The sequence below is a fragment of the Saccoglossus kowalevskii genome, chromosome 17 (assembly GCF_978046115.1).
Source record: "Saccoglossus kowalevskii chromosome 17, keSacKowa6.1, whole genome shotgun sequence".
Lineage (NCBI taxonomy): Eukaryota > Metazoa > Hemichordata > Enteropneusta > Harrimaniidae > Saccoglossus > Saccoglossus kowalevskii.
This window is the reverse complement of record NC_140657.1, coordinates 30,300,160-30,316,566: the sequence shown is the minus strand read 5'-3', so window position 1 is coordinate 30,316,566 and position 16,407 is coordinate 30,300,160.

Genomic DNA, 16,407 nt, shown 5'->3' with positions numbered 1-16,407 from the left:
ATAGAGCGGTTGGAAATACGTGACGATTTGTGATTAATTTGATGATCTAACATGAAACACGTTGGTTGTTTAGTGAGCGGGTTGAAATTGACTAGCCGTTAGTCTAGTATTACTATGGCACATAAGTGTTGTTTTTCGGTTAATCGCAAGAACTACCCCCTTTCCGTAATAATCACGTCGGTCGCGTGCACACCACTCCCAGGCTATTTATGAACGGTATATAGCATGTACCTGGCACACCAATTGATCAGAGAAACATCGAAAATGATGTGATAGTTAACCATCACATGCAGACAACGCTTAGACCTTGGTAGCTTGATTCGAGTGAATCCTTCCCGTGTCATCTCACAGCAGGGGATGAAATGGTCATTCAAATCGTTCAAAAAAAAGCGTATTTAAAACTCTTTTTTTTGTTCGCAATCTTTTCACAACAACCTGCAAACTGTATTGAGATCGTTAAATAAGGGAATCAACGCCTATTCAGTCCCATATACAATGAGAAAATAAAAATGCCGGACATCAAAAGATTTGCCAAGATATCTGTACTGACACTTGTTGGGAGTTAGTAACCCAATGATAGGGCACATCAACGGCAATCGCACATAAGTGTTAAAATTTGCGATTTATCTTTCCCAGGTTGCCAACAGCCCGTCTGCAATTCAGACCAACCAAGAATATGTATAGGTACACATAACGACTCGTCCTATAATGTGAATTCACGCTGTGAACAAAAAAGGCGACGAAGTTATTAGTAGTTTAACTGCGGTGCAAAGCCAGACTTAACTATATCGATGTAGGGATGTGGACTGGTCTTTATCTATTCCGATAGTTTCAGTTGCACAAATTGGAGTAGGGGGTAGCGGCATGTGACAGGAGACTCGGCATTTTGCGGTGGTGCAAGGTCAACCGTCTAAACATAACACGTACTGACCGGGGTGAATAATCGTGACTAAGTACTTTAATTTGTCACGTCTTGCAATGCAGCGATACAGAATAGGTTATGCATTCTGGGTGGTGGTGGTGGTGGTGGGGTGGGGTTATATCTCAATAAGCTATAATAATTATACATCATATACCGTATACGCATAGCCGTATCGTGGTGTTTGAGTCAATGGTCATACTTGGGGTACAGCTAAAGTGACTCAGTGGATTTATAGACGTGTTTTTCTTAACGTGTGACCGTTAACATGGGATGGTTCGGTAATCCATTTGTTGAGAGTAAACAAGTTATAGTCATTAGCGACCTATTGTTTTGTCATCACCACCATTCATCCACCTTGTCATCACCACCATTCATCCACCGTGTACAAAGCCACGCTGTGAATAATCTGTGACTTCTGTTCGTATTTCTACACTTCTAAACTGAAATGGTGGGCAGGATGACGGCGCGGGGTGGATGGGGGTGATTTAGTGGTTGGTATCGTACATTACGTATAGGTACCAAGTACATTGTTGCCAATTGAGGACGCAATAGCCGATTGCGATGCTGCTGCTGATACGTACTTATATATATTTGGTTATATATATTTTTAACAAATATCACATTTGAAATAATGCTTCATTAATTAATATACAAGAGGCTACATATGGTGGATATTGAACGCCTTTTCTCTAATTGCGTTCAGTAAGTTCATTCCATGAATATAGTTTTCTCAGACTAGAGTGTAAAACTATTGAAATCTACACAGGTCAAAGGTATAACTGTACGAGTCTCTCCTTTTCTCTTTGCGTGTAATCGCCTTAGAATAAACATTTTCACATGGCCGTGTGGTTTACAAGCCCTACATCGATACAAAAACATAAACTATTCCAAAAGAAGGCTTTTGTCCCCTTGCGCCCATTGTTGACAATTTGCACACCGCTATACAGCGAGAATTGAAACTGTCTTTGAACAGGGCGTACCACACACATATCAGTTATTCACAAAGAATGGGTTCGGTCGGCACTACAACCTGCCTGAAACGGTAGAAAATAAGATAAATATTGCCTTTGATATCAGCGACTGCCTTGATTAAAACTTCAAATCCCGTGTCTATGTAGGGTTGTATGACGTGTATTGTATTATCACGACTATGAAGGAGTCGCATTGGTCCTTCGTATTGACGAGGGAGGGACTATGTGTGTGGCTCGCGGTCTGTTTATATCGGAACCCCTACAAAGACGTAATTTAGTGTTTCTTCTTGCCAGTGCCATTGAGAAGTATGTGTAACAGTACTACCGTTGATGATATTTAGAAAACGGTGCAATCAAGTGTCGGACGCATAATAAGATGCTGACATCGAATTTACATACAGTTAAACAGCAAGACTGTTGCCAGTACAAATTAAACAATCGAGTCAAGTACTCTAAATTTTACAAAGCTTACTTCCACTGCTATTTATTTATCCAGGGTGCATATTTTCAGCTCATACTATCATCATTTCATGTCAATGGGTTTTGGCCCATTTACACATGAGATGAAAGACAAAACGACATATACATGCATTGTACGACAAAATCAACTGAACATGTTAGCCATTATGACGTCCATATGTATCATATTAAATACCTAATGCCACACCTAGCAAGAGTCTCTCAATTGTGACATGAAACCTAAAAAGTATGAGAATACAATAAACGTATAATACAAGATATTTTTCGTTTTTTCAGGGTTTTGCCAGTAATCAACACAGTGATAGCTTAGCTATATGAATGGATTGTCGATTTTAAGAATGACTAATGTGTAATATTACCGTGTACATTGCGGTTAAGGTCACTAGTTGACCCTGGTGCTAGTCTTTGTATCCACGCTGATTATATAGCGTATTTTGAACATATCGTGACGTCACTGATGAACAGGGTCATCATACATTGTATGTAGTATACATTTGGCATACAACGGATCTAGTGTTTGTCTATGAATGAGATAAATTTCAAATGAAGGCAGTACTCAGCGTTATCTTTACTATTGGCACCAGAGGGCGCTTTAAATTTCGACTAAATCATATATTATCTCTTGTTACTTCTAATAAAGCGCACATTACTCTGAAAACGCAACCACAGCCTAAACTTTTCACAAAATCATACGATTACGATTGTTAAAATTAGTTCGCATATATAAACATGGGTCTTAGCGTTTATTTCGATATTAGTCCTTGCCAGTCTCGGTTCCTTACGAAGCACGGTCATAAAGAGGAAACTGAGATGGTTCAATAGAAAGTCCGTGAACATAGAAGATGCCATCTTCCGGTGACAATACGAGTCTGAAAGGGGTAGACACCAAGGCGAACATTAACACACGACTGCGAGCATTCCACTCACGTACGTCAGTAAATGAACTCGTAGTGTAATAACATATGGGCGTCAAGTGGGGAGACGTTTGAGGCCCTTTAGCGGACATTTAAAACCCACTTTTAGGAAATCCTCGTACACTCAGCATGGTAGTGACATCACGCTTATAGAGTGCGTTACAATGATATGATCATTATTGGGTTCGAAAAAAAAGTCCGATATTCAACGATTTTCAACGTATGTATTTGTATCGACCACCGACTCTAAGCGTGTTGCGGTGTTTTATATAACTCTTTCTTTCTTCGTAAAGTGCGAGTACGAATAACAGGAAGCGAATTTCTCTAGCGTCTCAATGGTGTCAATATCAAAATCATGAGTCAAGTGCGTGTCAAATTAAGGACAATCACATCTATACCAATTAATCGTCGTATAAGGCGCTTAGTGTGCCCGGCATGGGAACACCCATTCAACCTGGTACACATATAAGGTGACTAAATCATTTATATACTAAGTACATCATGTTCAGAGTTCAGGGACAGGGTTCTTGAACACAATGCACACACACACAGCGTAAATCTCATAAACAAACCCGGGAAACGTTACGATTGTGCCAAGTGTGTGTCATTGCGATTTTATAAAATATTAAATTATGAAATATTAAATTTATTTATTTATTTATTTAATTTACCAACACAAACATATTATATTACATTACAAGATTACCTGTCGGAACCATCAGGTGGAGACATCTGTAGGTTGCATTCGAAATACGGAAATAAAAAAGTAAATCTATTTCAACAAAAACAACGATAAAACTCAAACAACAAATGCATATAAATGAGAAAAATAGCAATTTAAAGAGGTAGCACTGGGAACAATTACATAGCAGACTCTAGGTACAATTAAAAGAGGTAGCAGTGAGAACATCTACATAGCAGACTCTAGGTACAATTAAAAGAGGTAGCAGTGGGGACATCTACATAACAGACTATAGGTACAATTAAAAGAGGTAGCAGTGAGAACATCTACATAGCAGACTCTGGGTACAATTAAAAGAGGTAGCAGTGGGGACATCTACATAGCAGACTCTAGGTACAATTAAAAGAGGTAGCAGTGGGGACATCTACATAACAGACTATAGGTACAATTAAAAGAGGTAGCAGTGGGAACATCTACATAGCAGACTCTAGGTACAATTAAAAGAGGTAGCAGTGAGAACATCTACATAGCAGACTCTAGGTACAATTAAAAGAGGTAGCAGTGAGAACATCTACATAGAAGACTCTAGGTACAATTAAAAGAGGTAGCAGTGGGGACATCTACATAACAGACTCTAGGTACAATTAAAATAGGTAGCAGTGAGAACATCTACATAGCAGACTCTAGGTACAATTAAAAGAGGTAGCAGTGGGGACATCTACATAACAGACTCTAGGTACAATTAAAAGAGGTAGCAGTGAGAACATCTACATAGCAGACTCTGGGTACAATTAAAAGAGGTAGCAGTGGGGACATCTACATAGCAGACTCTAGGTACAATTAAAAGAGGTAGCAGTGGGAACATCTACATAGCAGACTCTAGATAGAATTAAAAGAGGTAGCAGTGGGGACATCTACATAACAGACTCTATGTACAATTAAAAGAGGTAGCACTGGGAACAATTACATAGCAGACTCTAGGTACAATTAAAAGAGGTAGCAGTGGGGACATCTACATAACAGACTCCTGGTACAATTAAGAGGTAGCAGTGGGGACATCTACATAGCAGACTCCTGGTACAATTAAAAGAGGTAGCAGTGGGAACATCTATATAGCAGAATCTAGGTACAATTAAAAGAGGTAGCAGTGGGAACATCTACATAGCAGAATCTAGGTACAATTAAAAGAGGTAGCAGTGGGAACATCTACATAGCAGAATCTAGGTACAATTAAAAGAGGTAGCACTGGGAACATCTACATAGCAGTCTCTAGGTACAATTAAAAGAGATAGCACTGGGAAGAATTACATAGCAGACTCTGGGTACAATTAAAAGAGGTAGCAGTGGGGACATCTACATAACAGACTCCTGGTACAATTAAGAGGTAGCAGTGGGGACATCTACATAGCAGACTCCTGGTACAATTAAAAGAGGTAGCAGTGGGAACATCTATATAGCAGAATCTAGGTACAATTAAAAGAGGTAGCACTGGGAACAATTACATAGCAGACTCTAGGTACAATTAAAAGAGGTAGCAGTGGGGACATCTACATAACAGACTCCTGGTACAATTAAGAGGTAGCAGTGGGGACATCTACATAGCAGACTCCTGGTACAATTAAAAGAGGTAGCAGTGGGAACATCTATATAGCAGAATCTAGGTACAATTAAAAGAGGTAGCAGTGGGAACATCTACATAGCAGAATCTAGGTACAATTAAAAGAGGTAGCAGTGGGAACATCTACATAGCAGAATCTAGGTACAATTAAAAGAGGTAGCACTGGGAACATCTACATAGCAGTCTCCAGGTACAATTAAAAGAGGTAGCAGTGGGGACATCTACATAACAGTCTCTAGGTACAATTAAAAGAGGTAGCAGTGGGGACATCTACATAGCAGACTCCTGGTACAATTAAAAGAGGTAGCAGTGGGAACATCTATATAGCAGAATCTAGGTACAATTAAAAGAGGTAGCAGTGGGAACATCTACATAGCAGAATCTAGGTACAATTAAAAGAGGTAGCAGTGGGAACATCTACATAGCAGAATCTAGGTACAATTAAAAGAGGTAGCACTGGGAACATCTACATAGCAGTCTCCAGGTACAATTAAAAGAGGTAGCAGTGGGGACATCTACATAACAGTCTCTAGGTACAATTAAAAGAGGTAGCAGTGGGAACATCTACATAGCAGAATCTAGGTACAATTAAAAGAGGTAGCACTGGGAACATCTACATAGCAGTCTCCAGGTACAATTAAAAGAGGTAGCAGTGGGAACATCTACATAGCAGTCTCTAGGTACAATTAAAAGAGGTAGCACTGGGAACAATTACATAGCAGACTCTTTGTACAATTAAAAGAGGTAGCAGTGAGGACATCTACATAGCAGTCTCTAGGTACAATTAAAAGAGGTAGCACTGGGAACATCTACATAACAGACTCTAGGTACAATTAAAAGAGGTAGCAGTGGGGACATCTACATAACAGTCTCTAGGTACAATTAAAAGAGGTAGCAGTGAGGACATCTACATAGCAGACTCCAGGTACAATTAAAAGAGGTAGCACTGGGAACATCTACATAACAGACTCTAGGTACAATTAAAAGAGGTAGCAGTGGGGACATCTACATAACAGACTCTAGGTACAATTAAAAGAGGTAGCAGTGGGAACATCTACATAGCAGACTCTAGGTACAATTAAAAGAGGTAGCAGCGAGGACATCTACATAACAGTCTCTAGGTACAATTAAAAGAGGTAGCAGTGAGGACATCTACATAGCAGACTCCAGGTACAATTAAAAGAGGTAGCACTGGGAACATCTACATAACAGACTCTAGGTACAATTAAAAGAGGTAGCACTGGGAACATCTACATAACAGACTCTAGGTACAATTAAAAGAGGTAGCAGTGGGGACATCTACATAACAGACTCTAGGTACAATTAAAAGAGCTAGCAGTGGGAACATCTACATAGCAGACTCTAGGTACAATTAAAAGAGGTAGCAGTGGGGATATCTACATAGAAGACTCTAGGTACAATTAAAAGAGGTAGCAGTGGGGACATCTACATAGCAGACACCATTTACAATTAAAAGAGGTAGCAGTGAGGACATCTACATAGCAGAATCTAGGTACAATTAAAAGAGGTAGCAGTGGGGACATCTACATAGCAGACTCTAGGTACAATTAAAAGAGGTAGCAGTGGGAACATCTATATAGCAGAATCTAGGTACAATTAAAAGAGGTAGCAGTGGGAACATCTACATAGCAGAATCTAGGTACAATTAAAAGAGGTAGCAGTGGGAACATCTACATAGCAGAATCTAGGTACAATTAAAAGAGGTAGCAGTGGGAACATCTATATAGCAGACTCTAGGTACAATTAAAAGAGGTAGCAGTAGGGGACATCTACATAGCAGACACTATGTACAATTAAAAGAGGTAGCAGTGGGAACATCTACATTGCAGACGCCAGGTACAATTAAAAGAGGTAGCAGTGGGGACATCTACATAACAGACTCTAGGTACAATTAAAAGAGGTAGCAGTGGGGACATCTACATAGCAGACTCTAGGTACAATTAAAAGAGGTAGCAGTGGGGACATCTACATAGCAGACTTCAGGTACAATTAAAAGAGGTAGGAGTGGGGACATCTACATAACAGACTCTAGGTACAATTAAAAGAGGTAGCAGTGGGGACATCTGCATAACAGTCTCTAGGTACAATTAAAAGAGGTAGCAGTGGAGACATCTACATAACAGACTCCAGGTACAATTAAAAGAGGTAGCAGTAGGGGACATCTACATAGCAGACTCCAGGTACAATTAAAAGAGGTAGCAGTGGGAACATCTACATAACAGACTCTAGGTACAATTAAAAGAGGTAGCAGTGGGGACATCTACATAGCAGACTCTAGGTACAATTAAAAGAGGTAGCAGTGGGAACATCTACATAGCAGACTCCAGGTACAATTAAAAGAGGTAGCAGTGGGAACATCTACATAGCAGACTTCAGGTACAATTAAAAGAGGTAGGAGAGGGGACATCTACATAACAGACTCTAGGTACAATTAAAAGAGGTAGCAGTGGGGACATCTACATAGCAGACTCCAGGTACAATTAAAAGAGGTAGCAGTGAGGACATCTACATAGCAGACTCTAGGTACAATTAAAAGAGGTAGCAGTGGGAACATCTACATAGCAGACTCTAGGTACAATTAAAAGAGGTAGCAGTGAGGACATCTACATAGCAGACTCTAGGTACAATTAAAAGAGGTAGCAGTGAGGACATCTACATAGCAGACTCTAGGTACAATTAAAAGAGGTAGCAATGGGGACATCTACATAGCAGACTCTAGGTACAATTAAAAGAGCTAGCAGTGGGAACATCTACATAGCAGACTCTAGGTACAATTAAAAGAGGTAGCAGTGGGAACATCTATATAACAGACTCCAGGTACAATTAAAAGAGGTAGCAGTGAGGACATCTACATAGCAGACTCTAGGTACAATTAAAAGAGGTAGCAGTGGGAACATCTACATAGCAGACTCTAGGTACAATTAAAAGAGGTAGCAGTGGGAACATCTATATAACAGACTCCAGGTACAATTAAAAGAGGTAGCAGTGGGGACATCTACATAGCAGACTCTAGGTACAATAAAAAGACGTAGCAGTGGGGACATCTACATATCAGACTCTAGGAACAATTAAAAGAGGTAGGAGAGGGAACATCTACATAGCAGACTCTAGGTACAATTACAAAAGGTAGCAGTGAAGACATCTACATAACAGAATCTAGGTACAATTAAAAGAGGTAGCAGTGAGGACATCTACATAGCAGACTCTAGGTACAATTAAAAGAGGTAGCAGTAGGGGATATCTACATAGCAGACTCTAGGTACAATTAAAAGAGGTAGCAGTGGGGACATCTACATAGCAGACTCTAGGTACAATTAAAAGAGGTAGCAGTGGGGACATCTACATAGCAGACTCTAGGTACAATTAAAAGAGGTAGCAGTGAGGACATCTACATAGCAGACTCCAGGTACAATTAAAAGAGGTAGCAGTGGGGACATCTACATAGCAGACTCTAGGTACAATTAAAAGAGCTGGCAGTGGGAACATCTACTTAGCAGACTCTAGGTACAATTAAAAGAGCTGGCAGTGGGGACATCTACATAGCAGACTCTAGGTACAATTAAAAGAGGTAGCAGTGGGAACATCTACATAGCAGACACCAGGTACAATTAAAAGAGGTAGCAGTGGAAACATCTACATAGCAGACTTCAGGTACAATTAAAAGAGGTAGGAGTGGGGACATCTACATAACAGACTCTAGGTACAATTAAAAGAGGTAGCAGTGGGGACATCTACATAGCAGACTCCAGGTACAATTAAAAGAGGTAGCAGTGAGGACATCTACATAGCAGACTCTAGGTACAATTAAAAGAGGTAGCAGTGGGAACATCTACATAGCAGACTCTAGGTACAATTAAAAGAGGTAGCAGTGAGGACATCTACATAGCAGACTCTAGGTACAATTAAAAGAGGTAGCAGTGGGAACATCTACATAGCAGACTCTAGGTACAATAAAAAGAGGTAGCAGTGGGGACATCTACATAGCAGACTCTAGGTACAATTAAAAGAGGTAGCAGTGGGAACATCTACATAGTAGACTTCAGGTACAATTAAAAGAGGTAGGAGTGGGGACATCTACATAACAGACTCTATGTACAATTAAAAGAGGTAGCAGTGGGGACATCTGCATAACAGTCTCTAGGTACAATTAAAAGAGGTAGCAGTGGGGACATCTACATAACAGACTCCAGGTACAATTAAAAGAGGTAGCAGTAGGGGACATCTACATAACAGACTCCAGGTACAATTAAAAGAGGTAGCAGTGGGAACATCTACATAACAGACTCTAGGTACAATTAAAAGAGGTAGCAGTGGGGACATCTACATAGCAGACTCTAGGTACAATTAAAAGAGGTAGCAGTGGGAACATCTACATAGCAGACACCAGGTACAATTAAAAGAGGTAGCAGTGGAAACATCTACATAGCAGACTTCAGGTACAATTAAAAGAGGTAGGAGTGGGGACATCTACATAACAGACTCTAGGTACAATTAAAAGAGGTAGCAGTGGGGACATCTACATAGCAGACTCCAGGTACAATTAAAAGAGGTAGCAGTGAGGACATCTACATAGCAGACTCTAGGTACAATTAAAAGAGGTAGCAGTGGGAACATCTACATAGCAGACTCTAGGTACAATTAAAAGAGGTAGCAGTGAGGACATCTACATAGCAGACTCTGGGTACAATTAAAAGAGGTAGCAGTGGGAACATCTACATAGCAGACTCTAGGTACAATTAAAAGAGGTAGCAGTGGGAACATCTATATAACAGACTCCAGGTACAATTAAAAGAGGTAGCAGTGAGGACATCTACATAGCAGACTCTAGGTACAATTAAAAGAGGTAGCAGTGGGAACATCTACATAGCAGACTCTAGGTACAATTAAAAGAGGTAGCAGTGGGAACATCTATATAACAGACTCCAGGTACAATTAAAAGAGTTAGCAGTGGGGACATCTACATAGCAGACTCTAGGTACAATAAAAAGACGTAGCAGTGGGGACATCTACATATCAGACTCTAGGTACAATTAAAAGAGGTAGGAGAGGGAACATCTACATAGCAGACTCTAGGTACAATTACAAAAGGTAGCAGTGAAGACATCTACATAACAGAAACTAGGTACAATTAAAAGAGGTAGCAGTGAGGACATCTACATAGCAGACTCTAGGTACAACTAAAAGAGGTAGCAGTAGGGGATATCTACATAGCAGACTCTAGGTACAATTAAAAGAGGTAGCAGTGGGGACATCTACATAGCAGACTCTAGGTACAATTAAAAGAGGTAGCAGTGGGGACATCTACATAGCAGACTCTAGGTACAATTAAAAGAGGTAGCAGTGAGGACATCTACATAGCAGACTCCAGGTACAATTAAAAGAGGTAGCAGTGGGGACATCTACATAGCAGACTCTAGGTACAATTAAAAGAGCTGGCAGTGGGAACATCTACTTAGCAGACTCTAGGTACAATTAAAAGAGCTGGCAGTGGGGACATCTACATAGCAGACTCTAGGTACAATTAAAAGAGGTAGCAGTGGGAACATCTACTTAGCAGACTCTAGGTACAATTAAAAGAGCTGGCAGTGGGGACATCTACATAGCAGACTCTAGGTACAATTAAAAGAGGTAGCAGTGAAGACATCTACATAACAGAATCTAGGTACAATTAAAAGAGGTAGCAGTGAGGACATCTACATAGCAGACTCAAGGTACAATTAAAAGAGCTGGCAGTGGGAACATCTATATAACAGACTCTAGGTACAATTAAAAGAGGTAGCAGTGGGAACATCTACATAGCAGACTCTAGGTACAATTAAAAGAGCTGGCAGTGGGGACATCTACATAGCAGACTCTAGGTACAATTAAAAGAGGTAGCAGTGAAGACATCTACATAACAGAATCTAGGTACAATTAAAAGAGGTAGCAGTGAGGACATCTACATAGCAGACTCAAGGTACAATTAAAAGAGCTGGCAGTGGGAACATCTATATAACAGACTCTAGGTACAATTAAAAGAGGTAGCAGTGGGAACATCTACATAGCAGACTCTGGGTACAATTAAAAGAGCTAGCAGTGGGAACATCTACTTAGCAGACTCTAGGTACAATTAAAAGAGGTAGCAGTGAAGACATCTACATAACAGAATCTAGGTACAATTAAAAGAGGTAGCAGTGAGGACATCTACATAGCAGACTCAAGGTACAATTAAAAGAGCTGGCAGTGGGAACATCTATATAACAGACTCTAGGTACAATTAAAAGAGGTAGCAGTGGGAACATCTACATAGCAGACTCTGGGTACAATTAAAAGAGCTAGCAGTGGGAACATCTACTTAGCAGACTCTAGGTACAATTAAAAGAGCTGGCAGTGGGGACATCTACATAGCAGACTCTAGGTACAATTAAAAGAGGTAGCAGTGAGGATATCTACATAGCAGACTCTGGGTACAATTAAAAGAGGTAGCAGTGGGGACATCTACATAACAGACTCTAGGTACAATTAAAAGAGGTAGCACTGGGAACAATTACATAGCAGACTCTAGGTGCAATTAAAAGAGGTAGCAGTGGGGACATCTACATAACAGACTCTAGGTACAATTAAAAGAGGTAGCAGTGGGGACATCTACATAGCAGACTCTAGGTACAATTAAAAGAGGTAGCAGTGGGGATATCTACATAGCAGACTCTAGGTTCAATTAAAAGAGGTAGCACTGGGAACATCTCCATAGCAGTCTCTAGGTACAATTAAAAGAGGTAGCACTGGGAACAATTACATAGCAGACTCTGGGTACAATTAAAATAGGTAGCAGTGGGGACATCTACATAACAGACTCTAGGTACAATTAAAAGAGGTAGCAGAGAGGACATCTACATAGCAGACTCTGGGTACAATTAAAAGAGGTAGCAGTGGGGACATCTACATAACAGACTCTAGGTACAATTAAAAGAGGTAGCAGTGGGGACATCTACATAGCAGACTCTAGGTACAATTAAAAGAGGTAGCAGTGGGGGATATCTACATAGAAGACTCTAGGTACAATTAAAAGAGGTAGCAGTGGGAACATCTACATAGCAGACTCTAGGTACAATTAAAAGAGGTAGCAGTAGGGGATATCTACATAACAGACTCTAGGTACAATTAAAAGAGGTAGCAGTGAGGACATCTACATAACAGACTCCAGGTACAATTAAAAGAACTAGCACTGGGAACATCTACATAGCAGACTCTAGGTACAATTAAAAGAGGTAGCAGTGGGAACATCTACATAACAGACTCTAGGTACAATTAAAAGAGGTAGCAGTGAGGACATCTACATAACAGACTCCAGGTACAATTAAAAGAGCTAGCAGTGGGAACATCTACATAGCAGACTCTAGGTACAATTAAAAGAGGTAGCAGTGGGAACATCTACATAGCAGACTCTAGGTTCAATTAAAAGAGGTAGCAGTAGGGGATATCTACATAGCAGACTCCAGGTACAATTAAAAGAGGTAGCAGTGGGGACATCTACATAGCAGACTCTAGGTACAATTAAAAGAGGTAGCAGTGGGGACATCTACATAACAGACTCTAGGTACAATTAAAAGAGGTAGCAGTGGGGACATCTACATAACAGACTCTAGGTACAATTAAAAGAGGTAGCAGTGGGGACATCTACATAGCAGACTCTAGGTACAATTAAAAGAGGTAGCAGTGGGGATATCTACATAGCAGACTCTAGGTACAATTAAAAGAGGTAGCAGTGGGGACATCTACATAGCAGACTCTAGGTACAATTAAGAGGTAGCAGTGGGGATATCTACATAGCAGACTCTAGGTACAATTAAAAGAGGTAGCAGTGGGGACATCTACATAGCAGACTCTAGGTACAATTAAAAGAGGTAGCAGTGGGGACATCTACATAACAGACTCTAGGTACAATTAAAAGAGCTAGCAGTGAGGACATCTACATAGCAGACTCTAGGTACAATTAAAAGAGGTAGCAGTGGGGACATCTACATAGCAGACTCTAGGTACAATTAAAAGAGGTAGCAGTGGGGACATCTTCATAGCAGACTCCAGGTACAATTAAAAGAGGTAGCAGTGGGAACATCTACATAGCAGACTCCAGGTACAATTAAAAGAGGTAGCAGTGGGGACATCTACATAGCAGACTCCAGGTACAATTAAAAGAGCTAGCAGTGGGGACATCTACATAACAGACTCCAGGTACAATTAAAAGAGGTAGCAGTGGGAACATCTACATAGCAGACTCCAGGTATAATTAAAAGAGGTAGCAGTGGGGACATCTACATAGCAGACTCCAGGTACAATTAAAAGAGGTAGCAGTGGGGACATCTACATAGCAGACTCTAGGTACAATTAAAAGAGGTAGCAGTGGGGACATCTACATAACAGACTCCAGGTACAATTAAAAGAGGTAGCAGTGGGAACATCTACATAGCAGACTCCAGGTACAATTAAAAGAGGTAGCAGTGGGAACATCTACATAGCAGACTCCAGGTACAATTAAAAGAGCTAGCAGTGGGGACATCTACATAGCAGACTCTAGGTACAATTAAAAGAGGTAGCAGTGGGGACATCTACATAACAGACTCCAGGTACAATTAAAAGAGGTAGCAGTGGGAACATCTACATAGCAGACTCCAGGTACAATTAAAAGAGGTAGCAGTGGGGACATCTACATAGCAGACTCCAGGTACAATTAAAAGATGTAGCAGTGGGGACATCTACATAGCAGACTCTAGGTACAATTAAAAGAGCTAGCAGTGGGGACATCTACATAGCAGACTCTAGGTACAATTAAAAGAGATAGCAGTGGGGACATCTACATAGCAGACTTTAGGTACAATTAAAAGAGGTAGCAGTGGGGACATCTACATAGCAGACTCTAGGTACAATTAAAAGAGGTAGCAGTGGGGACATCTACATAACAGACTCCAGGTACAATTAAAAGAGCTAGCAGTGGGAACATCTACATAGCAGACTCTAGGTACAATTAAAAGAGGTAGCAGTGGGAACATCTACATAGCAGACTCTAGGTTCAATTAAAAGAGGTAGCAGTAGGGGATATCTACATAGCAGACTCCAGGTACAATTAAAAGAGGTAGCAGTGGGGACATCTACATAGCAGACTCTAGGTACAATTAAAAGAGGTAGCAGTGGGGACATCTACATAACAGACTCTAGGTACAATTAAAAGAGGTAGCAGTGGGGACATCTACATAACAGACTCTAGGTACAATTAAAAGAGGTAGCAGTGGGTACATCTACATAGCAGACTCTAGGTACAATTAAAAGAGCTGGCAGTGGGGACATCTACATAGCAGACTCTAGGTACAATTAAAAGAGGTAGCAGTGGGAACATCTACTTAGCAGACTCTAGGTACAATTAAAAGAGCTGGCAGTGGGGACATCTACATAGCAGACTCTAGGTACAATTAAAAGAGGTAGCAGTGAAGACATCTACATAACAGAATCTAGGTACAATTAAAAGAGGTAGCAGTGAGGACATCTACATAGCAGACTCAAGGTACAATTAAAAGAGCTGGCAGTGGGAACATCTACATAACAGACTCTAGGTACAATTAAAAGAGGTAGCAGTGGGAACATCTACATAGCAGACTCTGGGTACAATTAAAAGAGCTAGCAGTGGGAACATCTACTTAGCAGACTCTAGGTACAATTAAAAGAGCTGGCAGTGGGGACATCTACATAGCAGACTCTAGGTACAATTAAAAGAGGTAGCAGTGAGGATATCTACATAGCAGACTCTGGGTACAATTAAAAGAGGTAGCAGTGGGGACATCTACATAACAGACTCTAGGTACAATTAAAAGAGGTAGCACTGGGAACAATTACATAGCAGACTCTAGGTGCAATTAAAAGAGGTAGCAGTGGGGACATCTACATAACAGACTCTAGGTACAATTAAAAGAGGTAGCAGTGGGGACATCTACATAGCAGACTCTAGGTACAATTAAAAGAGGTAGCAGTGGGGATATCTACATAGCAGACTCTAGGTTCAATTAAAAGAGGTAGCACTGGGAACATCTCCATAGCAGTCTCTAGGTACAATTAAAAGAGGTAGCACTGGGAACAATTACATAGCAGACTCTGGGTACAATTAAAATAGGTAGCAGTGGGGACATCTACATAACAGACTCTAGGTACAATTAAAAGAGCTAGCAGTGAGGACATCTACATAGCAGACTCTAGGTACAATTAAAAGAGGTAGCAGTGGGGACATCTACATAGCAGACTCTAGGTACAATTAAAAGAGGTAGCAGTGGGGACATCTTCATAGCAGACTCCAGGTACAATTAAAAGAGGTAGCAGTGGGAACATCTACATAGCAGACTCCAGGTACAATTAAAAGAGGTAGCAGTGGGGACATCTACATAGCAGACTCCAGGTACAATTAAAAGAGCTAGCAGTGGGGACATCTACATAACAGACTCCAGGTACAATTAAAAGAGGTAGCAGTGGGAACATCTACATAGCAGACTCCAGGTATAATTAAAAGAGGTAGCAGTGGGGACATCTACATAGCAGACTCCAGGTACAATTAAAAGAGGTAGCAGTGGGGACATCTACATAGCAGACTCTAGGTACAATTAAAAGAGGTAGCAGTGGGGACATCTACATAACAGACTCCAGGTACAATTAAAAGAGGTAGCAGTGGGAACATCTACATAGCAGACTCCAGGTACAATTAAAAGAGGTAGCAGTGGGGACATCTACATAGCAGACTCCAGGTACAATTAAAAGAGCTAGCAGTGGGGACATCTACATAG